The sequence below is a fragment of the Rutidosis leptorrhynchoides genome, chromosome 11 (assembly GCF_046630445.1).
Source record: "Rutidosis leptorrhynchoides isolate AG116_Rl617_1_P2 chromosome 11, CSIRO_AGI_Rlap_v1, whole genome shotgun sequence".
Lineage (NCBI taxonomy): Eukaryota > Viridiplantae > Streptophyta > Magnoliopsida > Asterales > Asteraceae > Rutidosis > Rutidosis leptorrhynchoides.
Window position 1 is genome coordinate 338,391,090 of NC_092343.1, and position 15,338 is coordinate 338,406,427.

Here is a 15,338-nt window from a genome sequence, read left to right on the forward strand (position 1 = left end):
TTGCTGAGTACACATCCTGTGCTGATTCGAAGAATACACTCTACCTTGTGCTGGTAGACTAGGCAGCATACTAAACACTTGACACAGTAATATTTGCTGGCTATACATAAACAAACTTGTGCTGGCTGCATATAATATTTTAGCGCAAATAAATCCTGTTTTGTCATAATTAAATCCTTAATTATTTTGGGAACTCAACAGAAGGGTATATCAAAAGTGACCGAACAAAACACATACCTCCTAGATTCTTCTCATACACTCAAAATCTCATCAAGGACAACCAGATTGAAATGAGATATGTTCAATCCAGCAAAACCTCAGCCGATCTTTTAACCAAAGCACTTTCAACTACTGTTTTCAGAACACACGTTCATAATATTGGCATGAGGCAAGTTCAAAAGATGTGACGACTCAGCGATGTCTACTTGAGGGGGAGTCCACTCTATGCTGCACTCTTTTTCCCTTGGCTAAAGTTTTAATCCCACTGAGTTTTTCTTTAGCAAGGTTTTTAACGAGGCAGTAAGATGTAGTTGATTTTTTTTTAATGAAATAAAAATGTCGTCCAAGGGGGAGTGTTATAAATCATAGACTTTTGATAAAGTAAAATGTGGTGGCCGACACTTTTTGGTGGATCAACAAATTAAGTGGATCAGATTCACGGATATTACTATTCTACCTAACTGCACAGTGAATTATTGTAGTATAAATATGTAATCAAATGTAATCACTGATTGTACCATTCTTACATATATATGAAATATATATTCCTCTCTCCATTACTACTCTTCAATATTTAAGTATTGTATAAACTTAGACAAAAGGTAGTAATAAACTACTAAATTACAACAATTAGATAATTATTAATATTTACGAAATATACAACAAAACCAATCACGCACTTATTAATATTTAATATTTAATATTTCAATTATTAATATTTAATATTTCAATTATTAATATTATACATATTAATATTTAATAAATGTTTAACTAAAAAATATAGAGAAAAAATGTGACTGTTTGAGAAAATATTGTGAGTTTAGTATCAAACATATTAATATTTAATACTAGTGTGCAAAGTCAGTGCTTTGCACGTCATAAATTACGTTGATTGTTTGTTGGTTGACGTGGTTAGACACCGTGTTGGTGGTACTTGTCACTAACAGTTGGGTAAAATTTTCGTTATATTTTGTCTTGTGCCTAACATGTGTGGGTACAATTGTCATTTTACCAATCTCTTATAACTATCAGCTGCATCATTCTTAAAAAAACTATCACCATCATTATTTTCAACTTCAAGTCATAACATGGTTAATCGAAAAACAATTTGTATCAATGTCTTGTATAAACTACCACCCATGGAAGATGAAACTATTTGTTAAAATGGCAAAGCAAAAGAGTTGTCGGAGCAAGTGACCTTGACGTACAAATTTGTGAACCAGTGATGCTTATCGTCTCTTCTTGCTTGCTGGAAGACTACAATGGTAAACATAATTATGTGTCCTTCATATCAGTAATGTATTAATCATGATACAACTATAACATTAATAATGCCTTTAAGCCCATATCCTCCCACTTATTTGTCGAGTGATAATCTTGAGTGAACCGAAGTAAGCTGACAATTGAAGTAAACAACTCACATGAAAGATCAACTATGTATAAATATTTTAGGATATTGGAAAGCTTCATATGCAATAAAATTTAAAGTTCATATGGTAGATTATATAAGTGAAATCTGCCCCGCCCATTTTGACATGTATTGTATAACATTCCCCTGTTTCAAATGATAAATAACCAATAATATGTAAACACAGTCAAACAGCCACACAAAGACACACATGTGGATATATATATATATATATATATATATATATATATATATATATATATATATATATATATATATATATATATATAGCTATTATGTAATTTACAAAAATCTATATACGAAGCAGTTTTATACCGCATCATCGGAAACAATAAAATCGGTACTGAGGTGTTTTCCATACGCAGTATGTGTATCCCATCGGCGACAAACCATGATCACGACTGGCATCCTTTCCTTCCCGAAGTTCGTCAAGATGTACAGAGTTTCTTGTCAACTTGTTATGTTGGGCCTTCAATAGATTGTGCCATCTGAATTTGAAGAAAGGTAGGTGTTTGTGTTTCATGTTTGGTGTTGGTATAGCAATTTATAGGAAGCAACGAACGTTAATAGCGTAAGAAGGGATATGAAAGGGTTGTGACTGACAGTAATTAAAAGGATGTTGTTAAGGCGTGGTTGGTATTCGTAGCTGATGAGGATGCTGTTAATTGAAGGCGTGGTTGGTATTCGTAACTGATGGGAGGATTAATGAGTAATATTTGGCGTAATCGAATGTTGCAGGTGATATATGCCGGTTAATCCTTTCTTCCCAACCAGGCGTAATCGAATTTAACAGGATTTTGGGGTAACACTTGAGAAGAAACCCTACGACCCATGCATGTTAGCAATTTATCCTCAAATTTTATTTAAATTGAGTTATTTTATTTTAATAATCATGATGACTAATATATGGAAAAATAACATATTTATATTTTAATATGATGATGAATTAAATTAAATGCCAAAAAAGAACATAATTCCATAAACATAGATGGCGTAAATTTTAATTATAAATACTATATAGTTATTTTATTTTAATAGCATGATGACTGATATGTGGGAAAATAACATATTTTTGTTATAATATGGTGATGAGTTAAATGCCATAAAAGAACATGAAATTTTATTTAAACTGGGTTATTTTATTTTAATTAATAATGCCATGAAAGAACATGATTCTTTAAACACGATAATTTATAGATGGGGTAATAATTCATAGATTTACTATGAGGTAATTGATAGTTTATATAATAAGTCATAGATTTACTATGAGTTAATTGTTATAGTTTATACAGATGAGGTAAATACATTTATTACATCAAACTTAATGAGTATATGTATAGATATACGGAGTATAAGTTTTCTAACTTTTTTACTCACAATAAATTCAAAGAGAGTTGAAATATATTTAATACATCATATTTAATTTTTTGAGACTCAATTCTTATAATATATCAAACTTAATGAGTATATGTATAGATATACGGAGTATAAGTTTTCTAACTTTTTTACTCACAATAAATTCAAAGAGTTGAAATATATTTAATACATCATATTTAATTTTTTGAGACTCAATTCTTATAGATAGATAGATAGATAGATAGATAGATAGATAGATGTCTAAAAAATATAGAGAAAAATGTGATTGTTTGAGAAAATATTGTGAGTACCATGGTCAGATGCCGAACGCCCCTTAAAAAGTTAGCTCCATTGGGAGTGTTGTGGAGTGCCAAATCAGACAACGAGGAGACCACAATGGTCTAAGTACATGAATTGTATCATGTGCATAACAATTTTTGGGCTCTCTTACAGTTGTAATCATCGAATGAGATAACTACATCTGATGAGTATAGGTAGAAGTTGCAACAGAGGTTAGCATATGGTGGTGGTTTTTTTTTTTCTTTTCTTTTCTTTTCTTTTTGAAAAGCAAGGTAAATTTCATTAATAACACAACGATGGGCCAAAATTCGCCCAACAATCACGGGTACAAATACATGGGAGGAGGATGCAGAGATTGCATCTCAAACGACTATACAATAATTACAAATAGGCGTCCGGTTTGGATAGCCATATATTCCAATCTAGCTTTTTATCTTTGAGTTTGCACGAAAACCAATCAAACGAAACCGCTTGGATTTCGCAAAGAGCCACCGGGGCACTCCATCCCTTATCTTGGAAAACCTTATTATTGCGGTATTTCCAAATAAAGTAAGAAGTAACCCAAACAACCCCTTGCCAAATCAAGCTCGAGGAAGCACTATCACGAAGGAGTTCATTTAAGGAAAAACTTGAGAAGAGACCACGATGCCACCATTTGAAGACGCGGGACCATAGTTCTTGAGCACACGAACATAAGATGAGAGTATGATCAACTGACTCGAGGCCATTATCGCAAAGAGGGCATCGAACGTTATATAAATCAATGCTTCTTCTATCGAGTTCAAGCCTCACAGGAAGACGTTTTTTCAGAGCATGCCATACGAAAAGTTCCTTTTTTTTTTGAGCCAAATAATTACGACAAGTTTCGTCACCAAGTTGAGAGTTATGACCGAGTAAACGCTTGTCGATAATTAAAGATAATTTTTTAATTGTGAACAAACCGTTTGAAGCGAGAGTCCATTTCGAGCTATCTTTTTTATCACGAACCAAAACCACATCGCGAATTAAGTCTTCCAACCTGTTCAGTTCGCTAAGAGTGCGACCAGCAGGTGGTCTGACCCAGACCCAATTCGCAGCAGAAACAGAAGGAGAAAGAATAGCAGCAGCAATCAACGCCTCACCAACATCACCTCTTGCAGCATCAACCGAATGAACATGCGGGTTGGATGCAGCAGCATTTAAACGTTCATTTACAGTTGCATTTTGTTGAGCCTCCAACCTGCACAACCTTGGAAAACTTTCACGAAAACAGTTGGATCCGAACCAACAGTCATTCCAAAAAGATATGGAGTCGCCATCACCAACAATCTTCAAAAACGAGTCTTTGAAGCTAACATGCAAATCTTCTATAATATTACCTGCACGCACAATGTTTGCCCAAACACCTAGCTTCGGGGAATGAGAAAACTCACCCTCCGACGCTAGATTACCGTGAGAGCCATAGATACTACGAATGACAGAGACCCATAGAGAGTTGGTTTTGGTTTTGAACCTCCACCACCATTTCTCCAATAAAGATGTAACATCCTCAATAGGGCCTAGACGTAAGATTACTAAATTGCCTTTAAGTTAGTGTTGTGTTTATATATGCTTTTATTTTTATTTAATACTTATTATTAATTAATGATGAGGTTAAGACCAGTTTGTGACAAGGGTCACAGAACAGGTTTGTTTATTTAATTTGGACTTCGTTTGGGTCGCCAAATGATATACGAAAGATATCAGATAACTGATAAATACCCGTTTGTTGCACAGTGTGGGAAATTAACCTAACTTAAATGACTAGTGCAGCTCTTTTCTTTCCATTTCTAGAAAATTCCCAAACAACCCGTACTTCATCCTCTTCACCTAGCAAACCCTAATTCTCCATTGTTTATCTTGAGCTTGAATTGGTCTTGAAATTAAGTTCTTTACACTCTACTGATTCTTTTAAGGTATGAATCATGAGCTTTTATGATCAATTTAGTGTTAAAATGGTGTTTTTAGATGTATTTGTTCAAAAGCTTGATTTTGTGTCAAAATCCATGGATTTGATGTTGTTATGGTCAAAACTTTGTAGGTTTATAGTCTATAACATGTAGTAATTGAGTTGTGGCAAGTTTTGGTGTCGAAAACGAGCTCTAGATCGAAAATTGGTGAGTTTGGTGTGAAACCCGTCACTTTGGTAGCTGCTGATACAGATGAACTACCCTCGGCCGATGGTCTCTGACCCTCGACCGATGGTGTATGACGATCGACCGAAGGACTAGACCCTCGACCGATGGTGTGAGCCTTTCGACCAACGGTTGAAATTTTAACGATCGACCGATAGTATAGTCCCTCGACCGATGGAGTGGTGACGATCGGCCGATAGTCTCTGACGATCGACCGATGGTCTTAGACAGTGAAATTTTTACTAAGTGTTGAATTATAGCTGTTATGCTGCCCGTTTGTATTTTGATGATTTTGATGTAAATTTCAAAAGTGCATAAGTGTTAAACGGAAAAATTTTAGCGGACAGATTTTGTCTGACAAAATTTATATATTGTGTTATTTGGTGTTATTGGACAATAACTAACGTGATTTGCCTTATGTTCAGGTGAAAAAGATAACGAAGCCGCTCAGTAGTAGATTATCTGAGCTGGTTGCTGGTAATTGGTGAGTGGGACTAACTGGAGAATATAGTATATAGAAGCATGTTATATTATGATTGCCATGCTTGTTAGATATACTTATTGTTTCGATTAGTTAGTACTTGTGATGACTGCATGTTAGTTGATGCTTGTCTGCTGGAGCCCAGTGCGTCCCTATTGTGTGGTAGCCTAGGTAGGAGAGATCAACCTGCGGGTTGGGTTCCTCTGTGGTAGCCTAGACAGCCGTGGTGTATATATATGTGAATGACGCGTCCGTCACGTGTGGATTATGTATATACATACGGTGGTGGAGGAACTTCTGGTAAGCCCCAGTCCGATCAGCTGGTGGTTAATGGTTTGGCCGAGCCGCCAGAGTCTCTGTAGACGGCACTTGGGTGATGTTTGTGTGTTAGATTAGGTGACATGATTAGTATAACACTTATATATGCTATGGCCTGTAGTTAGTCGTACTCACTTAGCTTCGTGCTAATTCCCCTCCATCTCCTCCCTTGCAGGTTATTAGCTTTTGTAGATAGTGCTTTTGGGAGAAGACGGGCATGGCTATGTTATGTTTGACAATGAAGAAACTCTGATGTGTCTTTTCCGTTAAAACAAATTTTTGGTTGTAATGTTACGTGACACTAGTTATGTAATTAAATATGTTTATATTATTGTAATGGTTAATTAATGATAATGCTTCCGCCACGTATATATATATATATATATATATATATATATATATATATATATATATATATATATATATATATATATATATATATATATATATATATAAAATCAGCAGTGTCACGAAAGACAAGTTTTTTACTTTTGAGACTCCCAATATTAAAACCCCCACTCCACAAGGAGAAATCACTTTATCCCATTTTACCCAAGACAGTTTATTTCCCGATAGATCCCCGCCCCAAAAAAATTTTAAGGGTTGATCTTTGTTTTGATTAAGTGTGGTATCTGACCAATAAATATACATGGATTGATTAGGTAATTTTATGTCAAATGAGTGAATGTAAATATGGTACAAAAATTGAATTAGTTCAAATTTATGGATTTAAAGTTAACTGACCATTGTTTTGTTGGAAAATTACGGCCTCACTAATTCCCACCACCCAGCCCAACAATAATAGTAAAGAAATAAGAACAATACACAACACAAGATTTAACGTGAAAACTCCAAAACAGAAGAAAAACCACCGGCCCCCAAAGAGAGAAATACACTATATCACAAATTGTTACAATGATATAGACGACTCTCTTAAGCCAACTACACTCTCCAAAATATTTAACTAATACAACTCTCAAACAAGGGTAAGAAAGAAAGAAATAATCAAATACTTAAAGTGTATTGATTGGTGCGATTTGGAATGAAGACTTAGCCCCTCTTATATAACCAAGTCACTCACCCCTCACATCTTCCTCCCACCAATGTGGGATAAACATATCTTCTACTAGCCAAAATAAACCAACAAATCTCCACCTTTTGGATAGAAGAAGATAACCATGCTTCCACATTGCAAGGATAACCGATGTAGACGCTTCCTCGACGACAACTTCAAGATCCTCATCTTCATGCCGTTGACATTATCTCCCAAGAGACAAAATTTGCATCTTCATCAAACATTGTCAATACCCGACAATCATTGTCATCACAGACAATCATAACTCTTAACAGAATTATCATACTCCACCATTAAGAGTATAGCACTTAGAATATCACATTCCAAGCATTTCACCTCGGCACATGTTGTTGAACAACCAGCTGAAACTTTATGGTGCAACTTCCCTGTTTGGCTTTCCCGAAAGTCCCATCAGCTACATCAGTTTCCACCACACAACCTGCATAAATGCCAAACCAATGCCCATGTGTAATTGTGGAACCGCTAACAAACATCCCTTTCCATGGTGGCGCGGACACACCATGAGGATGACGTGACTTCAGAGGAATTCGTCACTCTCCGTAACAACGGAGACAATGTTAGCGTCTTTGGAGCCATTAGCTCCACCTGGACAATTAACCTTTACATGCCCAGTCTTCCCGCACCTCCAGCATACCAGATTCTTCCCAGAGTTTCTCTTTCGCCTATCCGAACACAACACTATCGTATCTCCTGATGACGAGACCCCGTTACCTTCCAGTCTTTTCTCCTCGGATAGGAGCTTGCTAGTAACGTCTTCAAACTTCAGAGTTTTCTTCCCATACATCAAAATAGGTTTCATGTGTTCATAAGACGATGATAAAGATAATATCAACCTCAAAGCTTTATCTTCATCATCCGTTTTAACTCCAATAGCCTCCAGTTCTGAAACAATACCGTTAAGAATACTTAGATGATCTGAAATCTTTGAACCCCCATCCATACGCAGAGTATGAAATTGTTCTTTAAGACACAACCGATTTGAGATGCCCTTGCCCTGGTACAACTGCTCTAGTTTAACCCAAAGCTCCTTTGCCGTTGATAACCCGTGCACATTTGCAAGCACGTTCTTTGCAAGACACAAACGAATCGCACTTGCTGCCCTCAAATCCATATCATCCCATTCTTCTTCATAGAACTTCTTGCTAGAATCACTGCCGGGAACAAGGGTGGGTTTACCCTTCAAAGCCTTGTGTAAACCAGACTGAATCAACACATCCTTGACTTGAACCTGCCATAAGCCAAAATTGATCCTCCCATCAAATTTCTCAACATCAAACCTCATTGGACTGAACTTCGACATCGTATCCGTATCCTATAAACAACACTTTCTCTGATTTTGCTCACGTTTCGAATAGCCAAAAGATGTAGCAGGTAGCCAGGACCCTTTAAATCGGAAATCCACAACTAGGCCACTAACAAATCCAACTATTACTACGAATCAGAAAAAAATATTGTCTAACCAGATACCCTATACGATCAATAGAACTCGTTTCTGATGTGGACGGTCCACTCACGTGGCAACCACAGAGCATACTCCGACTCCTATAACCGAGACCCCCGTCAAACCTGACGCTCTGATACCAGTTGTTGGGAAATTACGGCCTCACTAATTCCCACCACCCAGCCCAACAATAATAGTAAAAAAATAAGAACAATACACAACACAAGATTTAACGTGGAAACTCCAAAACGAGAGAAAAACCACCGGCCCCCCAAAGAGAGAAATACACTATATCACAAATTGTTACAATGATATAGACGACTCTCTTAAGCCAACTACACTCTCCAAAATATTTAACTAATACAACTCTCAAACAAGGGTAAGAAAGAAAGAAATAATCAAATACTTAAAGTGTATTGATTGGTGCGATTTGGAATGAAGACTTAGCCCCTCTTATATAACCAAGTCACTTACCCCTCACATCTTCCTCCCACCAATGTGGGATAAACATATCTTCTACTAGCCAAAATAAACCAACATGTTTAACTGTGCATACATTTTACAATATAATGTTATGTAACAAGCATATGGTGCCGCGCGTTGCGGCGGCCAACCTATTACACCTTTTACGCGAGTCAATTTACTAATTAATAAAAGCAAACAATGGTGTCACAACTGGAATACATAGTACGGAGTATATAACAAAGGTGTCACACCTGGAATAGATAACAATGGTGTCACACCTAGAATAGATAACAAGGGTGACAAAAACAATTATACTAAAGTTTACACAACTCGATGGGTAAAAGCAACGCTTTCGATCCGTCTCCCATTTTAGTGAGAGCAGCAACATTAGTACTTAGCAACAGCAATACGCCTTTTTCGTGAATCTTGATATAAAGATGACACACCTGCAATTAATAAAAAAAGGAAATTTGCATTACACAATGTCATGTAAAATTTATAACAGTTGGGGCTAATGAACATTGTCAAAATGAGTAAATATCATTAATGGAAAGAGAATCTGCACTCAAATAACATAAATAGTAGTTGTTGTCAATATGAAACAACAAACCTAAGCTTACCTTAAATAGGCACTTTAAAAAAAGAGTAAGTACCTTTATTTGTAGAGCGATGGAGAAGTACCTACAATCAAACAACACAAATAATAGGCTTCAATGAGCAACCCAAAGTGAACGCTTATTTTGTTTATTTTAAAAGACAAAACTACTACAAAAACCCTCCACAAAAACACGTACCATGATAAAACTCACATTCAGTAAAGCATAGAAGAAAGCAAAAGAAAACCCACAAACATTCATATACCATTTTTCTACATAAATAACAGTGTTGGTTGTAGCATCTATAAACTGGAAGGCAGCGGGCTGAACCGAGCAACATGGGTGTCTCCTGATAAAATTAGCATATGCAACTGCAGCAAGCGGTTGCAGTTCGGATCAAACGCTAGCTTCTTACGAAAAAGGGGTGCTTGATGTGGGGAGCTTAAGAGCTTTTAACTATGCTCTTATTTGTAAATGGATAGGGAGATTAGAATTTTTCCCGAATGCGATCTGGGTAGACGTGGTGAAAGCAGTTCATGGCAATGCAGCAGGTGTTGACGGTTCTTCTTTGACAGTCAAAGGTAAATGGTCGAATATAGTTGAAGCGTTCCAGAAAGCAAAAAGACAGGTTTACTTCCTGATGACGTTATTCGAGCGCGAGTTGGAGATTGTAAAATTATTCGTTTTTGGCATGATAATTGGCTTGGTGATGGTTTGTTGAAAGACAAATTTCGTAGTCTTTACCACCTTGAATCAAATAAAGATTGCTTCCGTGTGGATAAACTGATCAACGGTTTGAGGACATGGTCTTGGAACCGATCAGACATTGGGGTCAGAAACTTGACTTTACTCAATAATATGATAAATTCAGTTAGACATATTTCCTTATCTCATAATCATGAGAGTTGGAAATGAATGGTGGGAGATGATGAAGAATATTCTGTAGCTAATACAAGAGCTGTTATAGATGAAGGAAGTTTACCAGAAAGTATTCCTCATACAAGATGGTACAAGGGAGTCCCAAAAGTGGTTAACGTATTGCTATGGAGATTAGCAAGAGATGGGCTTCCAACTCGTCAAAACTTGTCACATAGATGCGTGGATATTGATCAAATAGGATGTGTTTTGTGCAGTTCCGGCGGCATAGAATCGAGTTCACATGTTTTCTTCGAATGTCAGTTTGCATATGAGCTGTGGAGAAGGATTAGAGTTTGGACAAACATTACTTTTCCGACTTTCAATGAGTGGTCAGAATGGATTGATTGGTTTGATGAATGGCGAGAAAGATTGGACGTGAAGAATAGGCTTTACACTATTTTGGCTTCGTTAGTCTGGCACATTTGGAGATTCAGGAATAGCATGATCTTCCAAACACCTTTGAAAAAGAGTTTGATTTTTGATTCAATTTGTTTCATGTCTTTTGTTTGGTATAGCGCTAGAGGTAAAAATGATGTAAATTGGAATACTTGGCTTTTGGCGCCTTTGTAAGTTTTTGGCCTCTCCTAGCTTCTTGCTAGGTAGGTTAGTTTTATAAATCTTTGATTCGTTCAAAAAAAAAAAAAAACTGCAGCAGGCGGTACATCAGAATAGAAATAAAATACAACTAAATAAAGTACACTGGTAACCGGATGCAACCAATATTATTAGCTCAAACAGAAGTGACGATATTTATATGTGAACAATTGAATGATGTGGGAAGCAAAGAAGGCAGTCTCACAACATTTGCAGCCACTCCAACAACAGTAGTTGTTTCAGTTTCAGGAAGACGGGTGGTATAGAGATCACCACATAACTAACTCTGTCAAATCATAAAAAAAAAAAAAAGAAGGAAAAAAAACTGACGATTTAATCATTTTTGTTGTTTAAATATAAATGTTAAAATATAAATAGGAAGAAAAAAAATAAGATTGTAGGAACTTACAAATCATATTGGTAGTGTCACTATTGATTTGTTAACCTTCGTTTTTCCTCTTGAGACCAACGAACAATGTAAGATTTAGAATTCCAGCTAAAGCTGAATATAAGTTACAGCAACTGCACTAAGCTGATTCAAATTGTAGTTAAAGTAACATAGTAAATTTAGAGTTCATTTCATAATATGCATAGTGTAAATGAATTAAAGTAGTATATATCACAATTTGATCCCAAATTCCGCATGTTAATTGGGCAATATGATAATAGAACTGTTGTTAAAGCTTTAGATTTTCAGTATTATAAGTAATATGGGTACTCTAACCTTATAGTTTGTGGATTTAGCAGCATCAACATAGGTACTTGGTATTTATTTTTCCTTTTTTTTTTAGTTCGAGTTCTTCAAACTATACGGGGTTGATTGGAAGTATGTTATTGTCTGCATATCATCTTTGGTACCTGTGATTAAAAAGCTTCTGATCAGATTTGAATAATCTAATGCAGAAAGAATGCTTTATTTGAGCTAATGACTCTTGTATCAACTGGTCAAACTCCTCCACATCGGGCTTTAGGTGGTAGTGGGTTGCTGAGATTCCAAATATAGTTGTTTTCCTGCTACAATGTAATGGTGTAATGTGTTATATTCCTAGCTTCGTTAGACAATATGGTGTTTACGGTGTATACAGATTTTATTATTTGTAACTGTAATACAAATTTTTAACATAATTCAACATACCATTATATAATGAAGAAATATCACAAAACTTCGTTGATGTCGACTTATCTGATATCGATCCACCACTGGTGCTCAACCAAAGTTCAAGTTTTTAATTTCCAACTGCAACAAATGGATTGAGGTAAAGGTCAGTTATACATAAATTTCAAAGTATAATTAATTGATTGCACATAACATGCCGTGTTCCAATTAATCAGACGAATGCTAAGACTCCAAAACCTAATGAATTTATATCTACATTAATCAAAAAGTAATAAGAACAAAATGAAACGCTGACCTTAATGACGATCTTCCCTTACTTCTTTAATCCTTTTATTATAGTTGCCATCTTTCGTCGACATTTTTATTTGCACGTCACAAAATCAAGTTAGTCAAACACCTTAAATGCAAAATCATAAAGGAACGACATTATACCTAATTGGTTTAGTATGCAATGTAAAATGGCTACTAACACGTGAAAAAAAAGAAGGATCGTATCATAAGAATGTCTGATTAAACTTAAAAGGCCAAAACGTCACCTGGAAATAAAAAAGTGAATGAGAGAACAATAGATAAAGTACCTGCAAATAGGATAAAATCACCATCGACTTTAGAAGCGTATACCAAAATTGCAGCAAGTTTAAGGGAAAACGAATAAAGTAAAAAGTATCAATAACAGAGCCATACCAAAGTATTTCAGCCGTTAAACGCCTCTTCAATTAGTGTTAGTAACCCAGAAAAATCCAAATCAATCGCAAACAAAAAACTAACTTAAAATCCTAATTTTTTAGTTCCAAACTGTAACCCGAAGGTGACCAAAAAGCAGGGTATACAAAACAACACTATAAATGAAAACTAAATTTATTATGTATAAATCTTTCTATATAATTCGAAATAATAGTTCACAATGGCGGAATAAGTGAATCAAACCCTCTAGTGAATAGGTTAAGTTTTTTTTTGATTAATTTAGTCAAACCACAACTAAATCAAGTGTGATTAGATCAACACCTAGAGCTATTATTCACCACCTGGGTGATTTGGACTGAGAGAGAATCGGAGGAGCTCACTAGATCTGAGTGTGTGTAACAAATGAGAGGCTTAACCTAAAATGAAGAACATAAGACTTTATATACCCTTGTTGTTGACTCACCTATACGATTCATTCATCACACGTACGAGTTGGCTTCATCAGTCGTACGGGTGATCACTCACTCGTGTCTTCTCATTTAGGTTGTAATTGTGACTTAGCTCAGTATCAACCGTGCGTATGAGCCTGTCAGCTGTACTAGTGAGGCTTCACTCGTACGTCTGACTAAGTCTAACATAGTTAAACATCTAAATCTCGTTCCTGCAGTTCCTGTAACCACATACAAACACGGATAGGATAATAACGAGCAATCATGGTGGCCTGTAAACTGTTGTACCTGCAATGGACGCGGGTAGATGTCTAGGAACTTGCATAAAATGCATCAACAGAAGGTGTGAGTTGTAAGGAAACGAAGGAGGTGAATTTATAAGAAAATCTCCGACAGAACAATTAAAATGGACGATCGCATTTAAAGCGGATCCTAATTCCCTTGATTATCGGAGAGTCAAATATTATTAAGAAGATTTTCTTCAAATCCCTTGAAATCTGGGAATCAATCATATCTACGTCAAATGATAAGATGAATCTACACTTACTCATTTCACTCTTCTATGTTAGCTTCATTCGTACTCTTCATGTAAATGGATTGTTTATCCAAATTATTCGCTGATGATAAAACTCTAATTTTCAGCCCGTATGCATCATGAAAACATACTTATTATCATTCACGACCTTTCCACTCAAATTTCGGGACGAAATTTCTTTAACGGGTAGGTACTGTGACAACCCGGAAATTTCCAACCAAATTTAAACTTTAATCTTTATATGTTTCCGACACGATAAGCAATATTTGTTAAGTTAAATTGCAAGAATTTTAAACTATGTTCATACATTCATTCAACCTCGACCATGTTCCAACGATTCACGAACCATTAAACGAATATGATTATATATGTATATGTGTATATATATTATAACTTGAAACGTAAACAAAATATTAGATTAAATACTTTATATGATTGTATCTGTTTCAAAATATTTATCAATGGAATTAGAAGATAAGATCAAATGATTGAATTATCAGATATATTGAATTATGATTACAAGTCTCTGTTGAAAGGCCCACGTTGATTTGAGAAATCTTTCCGTTTTAACAATATTCGGAAAATGGTAAAGTGATTTATAAATAAGAACAAATTGTCAATCATTGAGAACTAGACAAAGGATAGTGGAAGATTGAATCTCATAAAGACTCGATTGATCTATTTAGTTTCAAACGTACAAAAACGTTTTTCAGTTTAAAAAGAACTTTATTATTAAAACATGTATAACTTTTATAAATATCTAGAACCACTTTTGACAACTCATTACTTAACTAGTATGATAAAGATAACGATATTTATATTTTATTTTATTAAATATATATAACGATTTAAATTAATATTATATATATTTATACGCGTATTATACGTACATAGTTTTATACTTTTACTATACTTAAACTTTACCTTTACTTTATTTTTACTTTACTTTAACTTTAATAATTCACTTTAATAATTCATAATTTAATAATTCACTTTAATAATTTATACTTTAATAATTCACTTTAATAATTCATACTTTAATAATTCACTTTAATAATTCATACTTTAATAATTCACTTTAATAATTCATACTTTAATAATTCACTTTAATAATTCAAAAATCTATTATAAATAGAATTCAATAGGTTTCATTATTTCATAGAAACTTGAAAATATTTTTCTCTAAA

The 15,338-nt window shown here is 34.9% G+C and overlaps 1 long non-coding RNA gene across 4 annotated transcripts; it reads right to left on the reverse strand.

The window, feature by feature from the left end:
* Window positions 1-1,426: 1,426 nt before the first annotated feature.
* On the reverse strand, window positions 1,427-12,968 carry LOC139877547 (uncharacterized). Of its 4 annotated transcripts, XR_011768652.1 has the most exons (6): window positions 12,779-12,968; window positions 12,502-12,603; window positions 12,091-12,377; window positions 11,776-11,898; window positions 11,572-11,652; window positions 1,427-1,476 (listed from the first exon to the last, which is right to left on the reverse strand). It is a non-coding gene; the product is annotated as an uncharacterized lncRNA (long non-coding RNA). The 4 variants fall into 4 exon arrangements; XR_011768654.1 differs by lacking the exon at window positions 1,427-1,476 and having other exon boundaries at window positions 11,453-11,652; window positions 11,776-11,888; XR_011768653.1 differs by lacking the exon at window positions 1,427-1,476 and having other exon boundaries at window positions 11,453-11,652; window positions 11,776-11,893.
* Window positions 12,969-15,338: the final 2,370 nt, after the last annotated feature.